The sequence below is a fragment of the Cervus canadensis genome, chromosome 4 (genome assembly GCF_019320065.1).
Source record: "Cervus canadensis isolate Bull #8, Minnesota chromosome 4, ASM1932006v1, whole genome shotgun sequence".
Taxonomy (NCBI): domain Eukaryota; kingdom Metazoa; phylum Chordata; class Mammalia; order Artiodactyla; family Cervidae; genus Cervus; species Cervus canadensis.
The window spans coordinates 92,845,505-92,861,617 of NC_057389.1; the positions used below are offsets into that span (position 1 = coordinate 92,845,505).

The 16,113-nt window shown below is 40.6% G+C and overlaps 2 pseudogenes; both read right to left on the reverse strand.

Moving 5' to 3' along the window:
• Positions 1-460: 460 nt before the first annotated feature.
• Positions 461-1,379, reverse strand: LOC122440922 (annotated as a pseudogene).
• An 11,212-nt stretch (positions 1,380-12,591) lies between these two features.
• LOC122440923 lies at positions 12,592-13,631 on the reverse strand (annotated as a pseudogene).
• Positions 13,632-16,113: the final 2,482 nt, after the last annotated feature.

Below are 16,113 nucleotides of genomic sequence, written 5' to 3' on the forward strand. Positions count from 1 at the left end.
TGGGGAGGGAGGTGGGAGGGGGGTTCAGGATGGGAGACACGTGTACACCTGTGGCTGATTCATGTTGATGTATGGCAAAAGACACTGCAATATTGTAAAGTAATTAGCCTCCAATTTAAATAAACTAATTTAAAAAAAGAAATAAAGAGAGTCTATAGCTATAACAAGAGACTTCCCTGGTGTCTCAGATGGTAAAGCGTCTGCCTACAATGTGGAAGACCCGAGTTCGATCCCTGGGTTGGGATTCAATCATGCAGTGATTATAATGATAGGATCCCACAATAATCCCTCAATCCCATTAAAATATACCAAATGAAGCAACAAACTGATTGGAAACATTGTTAAGTTTTGAAAGGCACAAGAGCTACAGAATCAAAGAACCAAATAGGCACAACTTTGAATTCCAACTGTTTTTACTGGCTCTTCTAATCTACGCAAACAAGATGCATAGACATTGAGGTTAGGTTGTTTTGCTGAGGAGTCCCCACATGGCCCTCTTGATGTCCCTGTTCCTCAGGCTGTAAACAAAGGGGTTCAGTATGGGGGTGACCACAGTGTACATCAATGAGGCCACTGCACTGTCCCTGGGAGATGAGACAGTAGAACTGAGATGCACCCCAAGGTCTGTTCCATAAAATAGACACATGATTGCCAGGTGACAGCTACAGGTGGAGAAGGCTTTATACTTGTTGACGGGACTCTCAGAATAGAGGAAACAATGTGAGTATAAGAGAAGAAGATCCCTGTGAATGGAAAACCACCAAAAATGGCACCAATAAAATAGATTCATATGTTACTGCTGGGGATTTCAAAACAGGCAAGGCTAAGGAGCTGAGAGGGGTCACAGAAGAAATGAGAAATTTCCATATCCAGGAAGAAGGTAAGTTCTAACACCATCAAACTATGAAGAGGGAGGCCAAAAGGCTGATGAAAAATGACACCAAAATTAGCAGGCTGCAGAGGCGTGGGTTCATGACGACTGTGTAGTGCAGAGGGTGACAGATGGCCACAAACCAGTCATAGGCCATGGCAGTCAGGAGTAGATTATCCAAACATCCAAAAAGGATAAAAATAGACATCTGAGTCAGGCAGCTCATGTAAGAGATGAGTCTGCTGTGAGTTTGAATGTCCACAATCATCTTGGGGACAGTGGTAGAGGTGCAGTCAATGTCAGTCATGGACAGGCTGGAAAGGAAGAAGTACATGGGAGTGTAGAGGTGGGAATCAGAGATGAAGGCCAGGATGATGAGCAGGTTCCCAAGCACAGTGACCAGGCACATGGACAGGAAGAGGCTAAAGAGGAGGGGCTGCAGTTCTGGATCATCTGAGAGGTTCATGAGGAAGAACTCTGAGACAAGTTTTACATTCTCTGGTCCCATGTGGCTTAGACACCACTAGAAAGAAAAAGAGGTTTCAAATAAATGAAACAAGCAAACAAGGAGTCAGCACTGTCTTTTTGTTAGATTCAAGCAAGTCAAATCATTCACACTTGAGGATCATACATTCCAGTAACTTCAGTGATATTTCTTAGTTCTGGCAAACTTATTTTCTCTTACTTTCTCTTTTCTCACTGATGTCTTGACTATTTACCTGTTTCTATGTACAGTCATTTTACAGACTATAGGCCAAAGTGTCATAAAGAAGGAGCCAATTTAGAATTAATCATGAACACAGTAGAATATCAGTCACCACCTTTGAAGGAAATATATGGAAGAAAAAATATGTTTCTTATATGCACACCTATATCCATAGCAGCACTATTCACAGTGGCCAAAACATAGAAGCAACCTAAATGTCTATTGACAGATGAATAGATAAGTAATATATGGATAAAGAAGATATGGTACATATACACAGTGGAAATCTACTCAGCCATAAAAAACCAAAATATTGCCATTTGCAGCAACATGGGTACAACTAGAGATTATCACACCAAGTGAAGTAAGTCAGAAAAAGACAAACAACTATAGGCTATCAGTTATATGTGGAATATAAAATTTGCCACAAATGAGCCTATCTACAAAGCAAAAACATTCACAGACATAGAGAACAGGCTTGTGGTGGCCAAAGGGGATGGGGCTAAGCAGAGGGATGGACTGGGAGTTTGGGGTTGGTAGATACAAACTAGTAAATTTAGAATGGATAATGCTTTTGAACTGTGGTGTTGAAGAAGACTCTTGAGAGTCCCTTGGGCTGCAAGGGGATCCAACCAGTCCATTCTAAAGGAGATCAGTCCTGGTTTTCATTGGAAGGATTGATGCTGAAGCTGAAACTCTGATATTTTGGCCACCTGATGCGAAGAACTGACTCATTTGAAAAGACCTTGATGCTGGGAATGATTGAAGGTGGGAGGAGAAGGGGATGACAGAGGATGAGATGGTTGGATGGCATCACCGACTCAATGGACATGAGTTTGAGTAAACTCCAGGAGTTGCTGATGGACAGGGAGGCCTGGCATGCTGCAGTCCATGGGGTTGCAGAGTCAGACATGACTGAGCAACTGAACTGAACTGAAACAACAAGGTTTGATACATAGCACAGGTACTATATTCAATATCCTGTGATAAGCCGTAGTGGAAAAAAATATAAATATGCATATGTGTATAACTGAGTCACTTTGCTGTACAGCAGAGAATGACACAACACTGTAAATCAACAATACTTCAATTTTTAAAAATTGAAAAAGGGGAAGGAGAGGGTGGGAGCAAGTTGAGAGTAGCGTTGAAACATATACATTACCCTATGAAAATAGCTAGCAGGTGGGAAGCTCTTATATAGCACAGGGAGTGCAGCTTTGTGCTCTGTGAAGACCTAAAGGGGTGGGATGGGATGAGGGGTGGGAGGGAGTTTCAGAGGGAAGGGATATATGTATATTTATGGCTGCTTCACTTTGTTGTACAGCAGAAACTAACACAACATTGTAAAGCAATTATTCTGCAATTAAAAATTAAAAAAAGGAATGAAATATCTTTCTCTGTTAACCGCCACCCCCCCCCCCCCCCCCCCCCCCCCCCCACACACACACCACTTCTGGGAATTCACTGATAGTCCATTGGTTAGGAAACAACATTTTCACTTCTGTGGGCCAGAATTAATCCCTGGCTGGGGAAATAAGATCCCTCCAGTGGCATGACCAAGAAAACAAAACAAAACAAACAACATTCCAATGAAAAAACACTAGAAAGTAGCCAAACATGGCTTATCCAAATGTAGTGCAAGAAATTCCCTTAATTTGGAATATTTATAAACACCTTATAACCTTATGTATATTCTAAATTAAAGTCAAATGTACTTCATCAGTTAGAATTTTGATAGCATAGTCATCTCCATAGATTTTCATCATTACTTGGTTTTCTAATAGCCATCCTTCATGAAAATAAGTGCTCACTCCAGTACGTGAGTTGTCTTTTAAAAGTCTTTTCAAATATTAATCCTAATACTAAGCTTTTTATGCAGTTGTTTGTATAAACTTTATACAACTTCAGGGACAGTCTTATGTTTGAGATTGCTTTCTGTTTTTCTTGTTTCCATTATGTAGTGGCCTGGTTGTTGTTGCTGTTCAGTTACTAAGTTGTGTCTAACTCTTTGCCACCCCATGGACTGCAGCATGCCAGGCTTCTCTGTCCTCCACTATCTCTCAGAGTTCACTCAAATTCATGTCCATTAAGTCAGTGATGCTATCTAACCATCTCATTCTCTGATGCCCCCTTCTCCTTTGCCTTCAGTCTTTCCCAGCATCAGAGTCTTTTCCAATGAGTTGGCTCTTCGTATTAGGTGGCCAAAGTATTGGAACTTCAACTTCAGCATCAGTCCCTCCAATGAATATTCAGGGTTGATTTCCTTTAGGATTGACTGGTTGGATCTCCTTGCAGTCCAAGGGATGCTTAAGAGTCTTCTCCAACACCACAATTCCAAAAACATCAATTCTTTGGTGATCAGCTTTCTTTATGGTCCAGCTCTCACATCTGTACATGACTACTGGAAAAACCAGAGTTGACTATACACAAGTTTGTTGGCAAAGTGATGTCTTTGCTTTTTTTTTTTTTTATTTATTTTTTTAAAATTTTTTTATTAGTTGGAGGCTAATTACTTCACAACATTTCAGTGGGTTTTGTCATACATTGATATGAATCAGCCATAGATTTACACTTATTCCCCATCCCGATCCCCCCTCCCACCTCCCTCTCCACCCGATTCCTCTGGGTCTTCCCAGTGCACCAGGCCCGAGCACTTGTCTCATGCATCCCACTGGGCTGGTGATCTGTTTCACCATAGATAATATACATGCTGTTCTTTTGAAACATCCCACCCTCACCTTCTCCCACAGAGTTCAAAAGTCTGTTCTGTATTTCTGTGTCTCTTTTTCTGTTTTGCATATAGGGTTATCGTTACCATCTTTCTAAATTCCATATATATGTGTTAGTATGCTGTAATGTTTCTTTATCTTTCTGGCTTACTCACTCTGTATAAGGGGCTCCAGTTTCATCCATCTCATTAGGACTGGTTCAAATGAAATTCTTTTTGACGGCTGAGTTAAAATTCCATGGTGTATATGTACCACAGCTTCCTTATCCATCATCTGCTGATGCGGGCATCTAGTTGCTTTCCATGTCCTGGCTATTATAAACAGTGCTGCGATGAACATTGGGGGTGCACGTGTCTCTTTCAGATCTGGTTTCCTCAGTGTGTATGCCCAGAAGTGGTATTGCTGGGTCATATGGCAGTTCTATTTCCAGTTTTTTAAGGAATCTCCACACTGTTTTCCATAGTGGCTGTACTAGTTTGCATTCCCACCAACAGTGTAAGAGGGTTCCCTTTTCTCCACAGCCTCTCCAGCATTTATTGCTTGTAGACTTTTGGATAGCAGCCATCCTGACTGGTGTGTAATGGTACCTCATTGTGGTTGTCTTTGCTTTTTAATAGACTGTCTAGGTTTGTCATAGCTTTCCTTTCAGGAACAAGAGTCTTTAAATTTTGTGGCTGTAGTCACCGTCCACAGTGATTTGGAGCCCAAGAAAATAAAGTATGTCACTGCTTCCAGTTTTCCCCCTTCTATTTGTCATGCAGTGATGGGACCGGATGCCATGATCTTAGTTCTTTGAATTGAGTTTTAAGCCAGGCTTTTCACTCTTCTCTTTCACCTTTATCAAGAGACTCTTTAGTTGCTCTTCACTTTCTCCAGTTAAAGTGGTATCATCTGCATATCTGAGGTTGTTGATATTTCTCCCAGAAATCTTGATTCCAGCTTGCATGATGTACTCTGCATTTAAGTTAGAGTAACAGTATACAACCTTGTTATTGTCCTTTCCCAATTTTGGGCTGGTCCATTGTTCCATATCTGGTTCTAACTGTTGCTTCTTGTCCTGTATAAAGATTTCTCAGGAGACAGGTAAGTTGGCCTGGTATTCCCATCTCTTTAAGACTTTCCCACAGTTTATTGTGATTCACATGAAGGCTTTTGTGTAGTCAATGAAGCAGATGTTTTTTGGAATTCCCTTGCTTTTTCTATGATCCAACAGACGTTGGCAATCTGATCTCTGGTTCTTTTGCCTTTTCTAAACCCATCTTGTTCATCTGAACATTTAAACATGCTTCTAATTCTAAAATGTGTGGAGCACTGTTTCCTCATCAAACCAACCCTCTTATTTAACGTTCAGTTTCTACAACAAGGGAAGCCCCTAAGTGACATCTGAAACCCAGTGTTCTTAAACCTATTTAAGAACTTTCCATGTTGATCTTTCCTGATTAAAGGGGTTCCAATTGTCCTTAAATCTGCTTCCTACAGGCAACTTAGGACTTCCTTTCTCCTGTCAGGAAACAACATGATTTAATTTGAGAAAATGTGAAAGAGAACAAACACCTGGATCATTTTCTTCATCTACAAATGGGGATTAAAATGGAACCAACTTTGCAGGGTGGTTGTAAGAAATTAAATAATAAAGTGCTTAGACCAGTGGCTCTCACTCCTGATTGAGCATTGTAATACTTATAATTACCTGTAGATCTATTAAAATATATGTGGATGAAGGAGGGAGTGAAAGAAGCAAAATCTAGAGTGAGAGAGAGATCTGTGCTAAATTATAATATTCTGATCCTTCTATGAGCCCTACCTTGATCTCAGCTATCCTTCCTAGAGCCAATGCAGCAAGAGCACCACTTACCCTTCACTGAGGTCTACCAGGAACCTCCAAAGGAGAGAGGATGGTGAACGTGGAATCTTTGCTGGAAGTGACCAGGTAAATAAAATAACAGGAAAGAATTCTGGCTGAATGTCCCATGTCTGGAGTCTAAATGCCTGGATTCAAACATCAATTCACTCCTATTTTACCCGTGATCTAATACAAGTTATATTTAAATGATATGTTCCCTTGTTCACCCATAAAATAACAATTATATTCATTCCTAAGCCTTGGTGATAATTATGCAGATGAAATGAAACAAAATACATGGAACATTTAGCTCAGAGCCTGGCACTTAGGAAATACTCAATGAAGAATCATGATACCATGTTTGCTGTTTTCATCCTCATCCTCACTTTATGATTTTGGAGTACTTAGGGGACAGTTTAGAGGGACCCATTCCTGCTATCATGGGGGTCATGCCTACGGGAACTAGAACCAGTGTGGGAGGAAAGCAAAACTCTGAATGAGAGTTCTTGGAACCCCACCAGAACCAAGGACATAAATGTCATAGTGCCCGGAGTTGAAACTTTGCATACTGGTATCCTACTGAAATGTTGTTGCTGAACCATGAAAGACGCTGGGATTCTTGGCCTCCGGAGGAGAAGAATTCAATCCGGGGCCAGAGATGAGGCTTGATCGCTCAGAACTTTTGTGTAATAAAGTTTTGTTAAAGTATAAAGGAGATAGAGAAAGCTTCTGACATAGACATTGGAAGGGGGCAGAAAGAATACCCACCTGCTAGTCTTTAGCTGGATGTTATATAGTTACTAGCAGTCTGTTAATGAAAGATGGGAACGTCTTAAAACTCAGAGAATGGTACCAGGCCCCTCACCCACAAGATGTATTTTGGGATAATCTTGGCACCAGACGAGTCATCCAGGGCCATAAAACGATTGACTTGACTTTTGTAGAAAGGCAGATTACCATACAAATACTTTTGTTCACATAGATTAGGAGAACAATGTCTGAGTATAACATACTGGTTTGTCAAGTCAGTTCTGAGCCTTTAGGCAGAAGGCTAAAGACATAGACATGAAGACAGGCTTGAAGACAGAGTTTGGGGTAAATGTATAGTACATTAACATAGCTTAAGACAAATATTTCCATAAGAAAAATGCATTGGTTAGCTCAAGGTTTGAGAATAGTTAAGTTCAGGTGGAACCAGGTGTTATTATGGCAACACAGTATTTTAAGAGAAACTTCTTTTTAGATTTGTATAGAGAAGGGGAAAAAAAATATATCACTAGTTTGTTTCCTCGTGCTGCTTAAGAGAGAGATAAAAAAATGTCTGACATTTGCAGCCTGTTTCCTTCACTTGGAGACCCCTGGCTTTCCTGCCTGTTACCCTCTCATTACCATCTGTCAGTTGCAATTGTTTCGTTTGCTCTGACAATGAGGAAACAAAGTCCTGAAATCTTTTCCATCCACTATCTCCATGGCACTCACTGGGCTGCGCTAAGACCCTGCTGACCCATGACCAAGGGCGGTGAGTCTGCCACTCCTCTCTGCCTGGTGAGCAGTGATGGCTGAAGCACCAGCCTCAGAATTGGCACAAAGATAGACTCCAGCCAGAGCCTCCTGTTGGAGATGATTACTCTGGGAGGAGACACAGATGTGGAGCCTGCTGGACATGGACCCACAACCTGAAGGGCTGGAGACGCAGGCTGACTCTTTACAGTTTCGTGGCCTTGAAAGCTTGATACACAGAGCTCCTAATTAGCCAGAGTGATCCATGAGCTGCATTCCCTGAAGACTTCACAATCTTTGGAGAATCACAAGAAAGTCGGTGTCTGTCAACTCAATTACTCTGAGCCCTACCCCTTCCAAGGGGAAAGTTCACTTGGCCTGCTCTCATCATGTATCCAAAAGGAAGGCCCTTGCTACAAAGTTCAGGCTTATTATTTTCTCAGCTAAAAATTCAATTGCAATATTGAGTACTAAAACAGCCTCAATGATGAAATAATATCAGGAATATTGGGATCTTTGTTGTTAACATTTATCATGCTAAAATCTGACAATCTTTCCATGTTTGAACACTTTGATATGACCAAGGAGAGCTTCACACTTTTCTTAATGTAAGTCCTTCTAATTCCTGTGGAGTTTAGTCCTTAGTAATATTTTGTTGCTATTTTAAGTTATACCCTTGTTTTATTTATTGCTAAAATTGGTTTATACTGGCATTGTAGAAAATAATTGAATTGTGTATTTCCACTGTCCACCACTCTTTATTCTAAGAGTGTCTCTAGTTGTCTATTTTTAGTGAAAGTTGCTCAGTCGTGTCTGACTCTGTGATCCCATGGGCTATACAGTCCATGGAATTCTCCAGGCCAGAATACTGGAGGGGATAGCCATTCCCTTCTCCAGGGGATCTTCCCAACCCAGGGATCAAATCCAGGTCTTCTGCATTGCAGGTGGATTCTTTGCCAGCTAAGTCATCAGGGAAGCCCGTTTTTCTTGAGCAGAAGTATATTATCTGAAATTATTTATCATTGTGGTTTTTTGCTTTTCATAGTCTATCTCTCCTTGTAATAGAATAAAATAGTGATAGAGTGGCAACAAACAAAGAAAAAAAAGCAATTTAAAACTTGGTAAAAAATGTGGATAGACATTTTCAAAATACAATATACAAATTATCAACTGGCACATGAAAAATGCTCAACATCACTAATTATCAGGGAAATGCCAGTCAAAACCACAGAGAGATATCACTTCAGACTTGTCAGAATGGCTATTATAAAAAAGATGAGATATAAATGGTGATGAGGATATGGAGCAAAGGGAACACTGCTCCACTTCTGTTGAGAATAAAATTGGTGCAGCCACTATGGAAAACAATACAGAGACTCCTCAAAAATTAAAAATAGAACCACTAGCAATTCCACTTCTGGATATGGAAGAAAATGAAAACACTAAAATGAGAAGATATTTGCACCCCTATGTTCATTGTAGCATCATTTACAACAGTTTAGATATGGAAGAAGCCTAACTGCCCACCAACAGATGAATGGATAAAGAGACATGGTATATTTATACACACAATAGTGTATTACTCAGCCATGAAAAAGAATTCTATCTTGCAATTTGCAACAGTGTGAATGGACCTAGAGGGTATTATGCTAAGTAAAATAAGTCCAACAGAGAAAGAAAAGTACTGTGTGATTTTACTTATATGTGGAATCTAAAAATCAAAACAAATTAATATAATTAAATAGAAACAGTCATAGGCAGAGAGAACAAATGGGTGGTTGCCAGAGAGGGAAAGAGGGGAACAGAAATAGGTGAAGACATTAAGAGGTACAAAGTTTTAGTTTAGAAAATAAATAAGTCACTGATATAAAATGTACCATGTAGGAAATGTGGTTTATAACTATGTTATATCTTCGTATGGTGACAGATGACAACTAGACTTAGCATGATGGTCATTTTGAAATGTATAGAAATATTAAATCATCATATTGTGTACCAGGAACTAACATAGTATTGTAGGTCAATTATACTTCAAAAAACAAACATACAAACTCATAGAAAAATAAATACAATTGGTGGCTACCAGAGGTGGGAGTTGGGGAAGAGAGAATTGGATGAAGGTAGTCAAAAAGTACAAACTCTTAGTTATAAAATTTAAGCTACTATAATATAAAGCTACTAGGCACACTGCTATACTTAAAATGGATAAGCAACAAGGTTCTACTGTATAGCACAGGAAACTCTGCACAATGATATGTGGCAGCCTGGATGGGATGGGAGTTTGGGGGAGAATGGATATATGTGTATATATGGCTCAGTACTTTTGCTGTTCACCTGAAACTATCACAACATTGTTAATCAACTATAATCCAATACAAAATAAAAAGTTAAAAAAAATAAGTTCTAGGGATGTGATGTACAACATGGACAAAGATAATATTGTTATACACTATATAAGAAAGTTGATAAAAGAGTAAATCCTAAGAGTTCTCACAACAAAGAGAAGTGTTTTTTTTTTCCTATTTCATTAATATTCTATCTATATGAGATGAAAGTTATTCACTAAGCCATTATGGTCATTGTTTCATGATGTGTTGAAGTCAGATCATGTGTTAAGTCAAACCTTTGTTGTGTTAAGTCAAACCTTAAACTTATACAATACTGTATGTCAGTTATCTCTCAATAAAACTGGGTTGAGGAGAAAAGGATTGAGTGACTCTCATGGCACCATTGCTAATAGTCTAGTGAAAGTGTTAGACACTCAGTTGTGTCTGACTGCTACCGCATGGGCTGTAGCCTATCAGGCTCCTCTGTCCATGGGATTCTCTAGGCAAGAATACTGAAGTGGGTTGCCGTTCTCTTCTCCAGGGGATCTTCTAGACCCAGGGATCAAACTCTGGTCTCCTGCATTGCAGGCAGATTCTTTATTTTACTAGTATCTGGGTTCAGTTCAGTTCAGTCGCTCAGTTGTGTCCGACTCTTTGCAACCCCATGAACTGCAGCACGCCAGGCCTCCCAGTCCCTCATCAACTCCCAGAGTTTACCCAAACTCATGTCCACTGAATCAGTGATGCCATCCAACCATGTTATCCTCTGTTGTCCCCTTCTCCTGCCATCAATCTTTCCCAGCATCAGGGTCTTTTCAAATGAGTCAGCTCTTCGCATCAGGTGGCCAAAGTATTGGAGTTTCAGCTTCAACATCAGTCCTTCCAATGAACACTCAGGACTGATATCCTTTAGGATGGACTGGTTGGATCCCCTTGCAGTCCAAGGGACTCTCAAGAGTCTTCTCCAACACCACAGTTTAAAAGCATCAATTCTTCAGTGCTCAGCCTTCTTTATAGTCCAACTCTCACATCCATACATGACTACTGGAAAAACCATAGCCTTGACTAGATGGACTTTCGTTGACATGCTGTCTACGTTGGTCATAACTTTCCTTCCAAGGAGTAAGTGTCTTTTAATTTCATGACTGCAATCACCATCTGCAGTGATTTTGGAACCCCCAAAAATAAAGTCAGCCACTATTTCCACTGTTTCCCCATCTATTTGCCATGAAGTGATGGGACCAGATGCCATGATCTTAGTTTTCTGAATATAGTATCTGGATATCTGGATTCAAACTAGGCAGTCTAGCCTCAGCTCCAACATTCATAATCATTAAGATGCAGAATTGTATTCTGTTTGAATCTGTGAGTTAAGTACATTTCCAATTTTTTGTATTATCATACAATGCACAATTAATATTCTTGTAGGTTTCCTCATTTCATGTGCAAATGTTCTTCCATAATAGCTAATGAGGGACTTCCCTGATAATCCAGTTGTTAACACCTCACCTTCCAATGCAGGGGATGAGAGTTTGATCCCTGGTTGGGGAGCTAAGATCCTATACACCTCAAAGCCAAAAAAACCAAAACATAAAACAAGAAGTAATATTGTAACACATTCAATATTTCTGTGGATGGTTGAAAAGCTTTCTTTTGCTTGCCTAGAAGATGCCAAGTGAAGGTCACCCCAAAATGCTGTCTCAGCCCCAGTTGACCCTAGCAGTTCCCTAACCAACCACACATAGCCTGCTTTTCCTAACTGGTACTTCAGAATTCTCTGATCTCTGGAGGCAGTATAGTGTAATGATAAAAACCATGGGTTCTGGATTCAGACATAGTTCCGCACTACATACTAAATATACAACACTGTCCAGTTTTGAGTTCATTTGTGCTGTTTCACTGTGTGTGTTATGTGGATAATAAATATCTCTTGTCTTTAGACAATAGCCATTCTGACAAGTGTGAAGTGATATCTCATTGTGGTTCAATCCCTACTGCAGGAATTGAGACATCATATTTTACACCATGTGGCCAAAAATAAATAAATAAAAATAAGGAAAATTAAAAAAAAATCCTCAGCTCAGGACACTTGCAAGTCTAATTAAATCAGAATCTCTGGCAATGAGACTCAGTTGTCAGTATATTTTAAAATTTATTTTATTGTAGTATAGTTGATTTACAATGTTGGGAAATAGTATTTTTAAGCCTTCCAGATGATTTTGATAAAAGCCAAGGCTGAGAAGCAGTGACATGCATCCTCATACATAGACTGCATGCACAAAATTAAAACATAGTAATCCGCTGGAAAATAAACAACAGCTTTGGGAAAAATATATAATATTTAAATCTGTAAAAAGGGAGTTTTTTCATCTTTCTAGAATGTGGATCACCATGATAAACTATATACTCCTTGTTAGGTATAATAAGATTCAGTCAATCAGTAGTTCTAACGTCTACAGAATCCCAGGATACTCTCCCAGCCCCATTAAAAACATATCAAAAGAAGTAATATTCAGGTATAAAACAAGGAGAGACAAGAAGGCCCTAAGAGCTACAAAAATGATGTCATGAGAGAGCTAGAATTTTCAGATGTAAATGTTGCTACATTTTCCAACCTACACTACAAATGGGTGACACAGATAATGAGACTAGAACATTTTGCTGGAAAACCTCCACATGGTCCTTTTGATGTGTCTGTTCCTCAGACTGTAGATGAAGGGGTTCAGCATGGGGGTGACCACAGTGTACATCACTGAGGCCACTGCACCCTTCCTGGGAGATTCTGAGATGGTTGAGTTGAGGTACACACCAAGGCCTGTTCCATAAAATAAGCAAACAACTGTCAGGTGAGAACCACAGGTGGAGAAGGCTTTATACCTCCTACCTGATGGGATTCTCAGAATGGAGGAAAGAATTTTGTAGTAAGAGAAAAAGATTCCCAAGAAAGGTAGAAAAGCAAAAATGGCACCATCAAAATATGTGACTGTGTTATTGGTGAAAGGATCAGAACAGGCAAGCTTGAGGAGCTGAGAAGGCTCACAGAAAAAATTAGAAATGTCAACATTCTCAAAGTAGGTAAGTTGTAGCACAATCAGATTGTGCACCTGGGAGTCCAAAAGGCTAAGAAAAAAAGACACCAAAACTAAGGAGCAGCAGAGGCGAGGGTTCATGATGACCATGTAGTGTAGTGGGTGACAGATGGCCACAAACCTGTCATAGGCCATCACAGACAGAAGCAGACAATCCATACATCTAAAAAGGATAAAAATAGACATCTGTGTCAGGCAGCCCGCATAGGAGATGACTCTGCTGTGAGTCTGGATGTTCACAATCATCTTGGGGACTGTGGTGGAGACAAAACCGATGTCAGCCAAGGAGAGGTTGGAGAGGAAGAAGTACATGGGATTGTGGAGGTGGGGGTTAGAGGTGACAACCAAGATGATGAGCAGGTTCCCCAGCATGGTGACCAGGTACATGGCCAGGAACAGGACCCAGAGCAACGGCTGCAGTTCTGGATCATCTGAGAGGCCCAGGAGGAAGAATTCTGAGACACTAGTTAGATTTCCAGTCCTGTGTAGCTCAGACACCTTTGGAAAAAGAAAAAATGGCTGGAAAAATAGGAAATATGTAAATGGTCATGTAGTCCTGCATTCATATTTTGGATTCAAGCAATTCATTTCTAAAGAGCAACCCACTCCAGTGTTCTTGTCTGGAGAATTCCATGGATGAGGGAGCCTGGCGGGCTAAAGTCTATGGGGCAACAAAGAGTTGGACACGACTGGGTGACTGAGCACCTTCAGCAATATTTCTCAGTATGAGAAATTCTGTCTTAGAATTGTTTCCTCATTGGCCTCTATATTATTCATTTTTGTCTATACACTTTTACATTATAAAACTTTATGAAAAGTGAAAGGAAACAAGAACATTAGAGATAATACATCCATGATCTCAGTTAAATACAGCCTACTTTTTTAGAAATAACAGAATGAGAGATTCCCTTCTCTTTCTAAGAAAATATATAATAATTAAAATATAAAGAAATTATGTCATTATATAAATCTTATTTTTTTTCCAAATACAATTCTAGATATTTCCTTAATTTAGAATATTTACAAATATCTATGAAATGCAGGACTATGTCATCTGGATTCTAAATTAAAAATGAATCTTCATAATCAGAACACAGTTTATTTGATATTCAGAGTTTTATCATCTTTGATTTTCTGTCTTCCCTCTTCATGAAATGGGGATTACTCAAATATCAGAGTTGTCTTTTAGAAGTCATTTAGTATATGCTTCATATCTTTGGTGGACTTCAAATTTCAATCAATATTGTTTAATTAATTGCACATGGTGTGCTGGAGTGGCGAGCCCCTGGGAGGAGATAACCCATGCCCAAGGTCAGAAGTGGTGGCTGAGGTTTGCTGGACCAGCCGTGAGGAGATACCTCATGTCCAAGGTCAGAGAAACCCCAGTAAGGTGGTAGGCTCTGGAGCGGCTGTGAGGAGATATCCCACGTCCAAGGGCAAAGAAGAAGTCCCAGCAAGACGGTAGGAGGGGCGAATTCACATTAGGAATCAAACCCCATTTCTGCCAGAGATGCTAAGAGGGCTCAAACAAACCTTGTGCATACCAGGACCCAGACACCCCACAGAGACTGAGACAGAACTGTGTTTGAGCGTTTCCTGTGGAGGTATGGGTCAGCAGTGGACTGCCACAGGGACCGGGCTCTGGGTGCAGCAGACTTGGGTATAGCATAAACCCTCTTGGAGGAGGTTTCCATTAACCCCACCACAGAGCTGCCAGAACTTACACAGGACTAGGAAATAGATTCTCAGAGAGCACAACAGAAACTTGTGCAACAGGTCCCAGGAGAAAGCAGCAGTGACCCAACAACAGACTGACCCAGACTTGCCTGTGAGTGTCCAGGAGTCTCTAGCAGAGGTGTGGGTCAGTGGTGGCCTGCTGCAGGGTTGGGGGCACTGAGTGTAGCAGTACGTGCATGGGATAATTTGAAGGAGGTCATCATTATCTTCATTACCTCCACCATAATTTGGCCCCAGGTAAATAGCAGGGAGGGAACACAGCTCCACCCTTCAACAGAAAATTGGATTAAGGATTTACTGAGCATGGCCCCACCCATCAGAACAAGACCCAGTTTTCCTCTCAGTCAGTCTCTCCCATCAGGAAGCTTCCATAAGCCTCTTATCCTTCTCCATCAGAGGGCAGACAGACTGAAAACCACAATCAAAGAAAACTAACCAATCTAATCACATTGACCATAGCCTTGTCTAACTCAATGAAACTATGAGCCATGCCATGTAGGGCCACCCAAGACAGTGGAGAGTTCTGACAAAATGTGGTCCACTGGAGAAGGGAATGACAAACCACTTCAGTATTCTTGCCTTGAGAACCCCATGAACAATACGAAAAGGCAAAAAGATAGGACACTGAAAGATGAACTCCCCAGATCGGTAGGTGCCCAATATGCTGCTGGAGATCAGTGGAGAAATAACTCTGAAAGAATGAAGAGATGGAGCCAAAGCAAAAACAACACCCAGTTGTGGATGTGACTGGTGATGGAAGCAAGGTCTTATGCTGTAAGAGCAATATTGTATAGGAACTTGGAATGTCAGGTCCATGAATCAAGGCAAATTGGAAGTGGTCAAACAGGAGATGGCAAGAGTGATCGTCAACATTCTAGGAATCAGTGAACTAATAAAGGACTGGAATGGGTGAATTTAACTCAGATGACCACAAAAGAGTCTGAAATGCAGTACTTATATGCATTCTCAAAAATGACAGATGATCTCTGTTCATTTCCAAGGCAAACCATTCAACATCATGGTAATCCAAGTCTATGTCCTGACCAGTAATGCTGAAGAAGCAGAAGTTGAACAGTTCTGTGAAGACCTCAGTCAGTCAGTTCAGTCTCTCAGTCATGTCCGACTCTTTGCGACCCCATGAATTGCAGCACGCCAGGCCTCCCTGTCCATCACCAACTCACGGAGTTTACTCAGACTGATGCCCATCGAGTCAGTGATGCCATCCAGCCATCTCATCCTCTGTCATCCCCTTCTCCTCCTGCCCCCAATCCCTCCCAGCATCAGGGTCTTTTCCAATGAGTCAACTCTTCG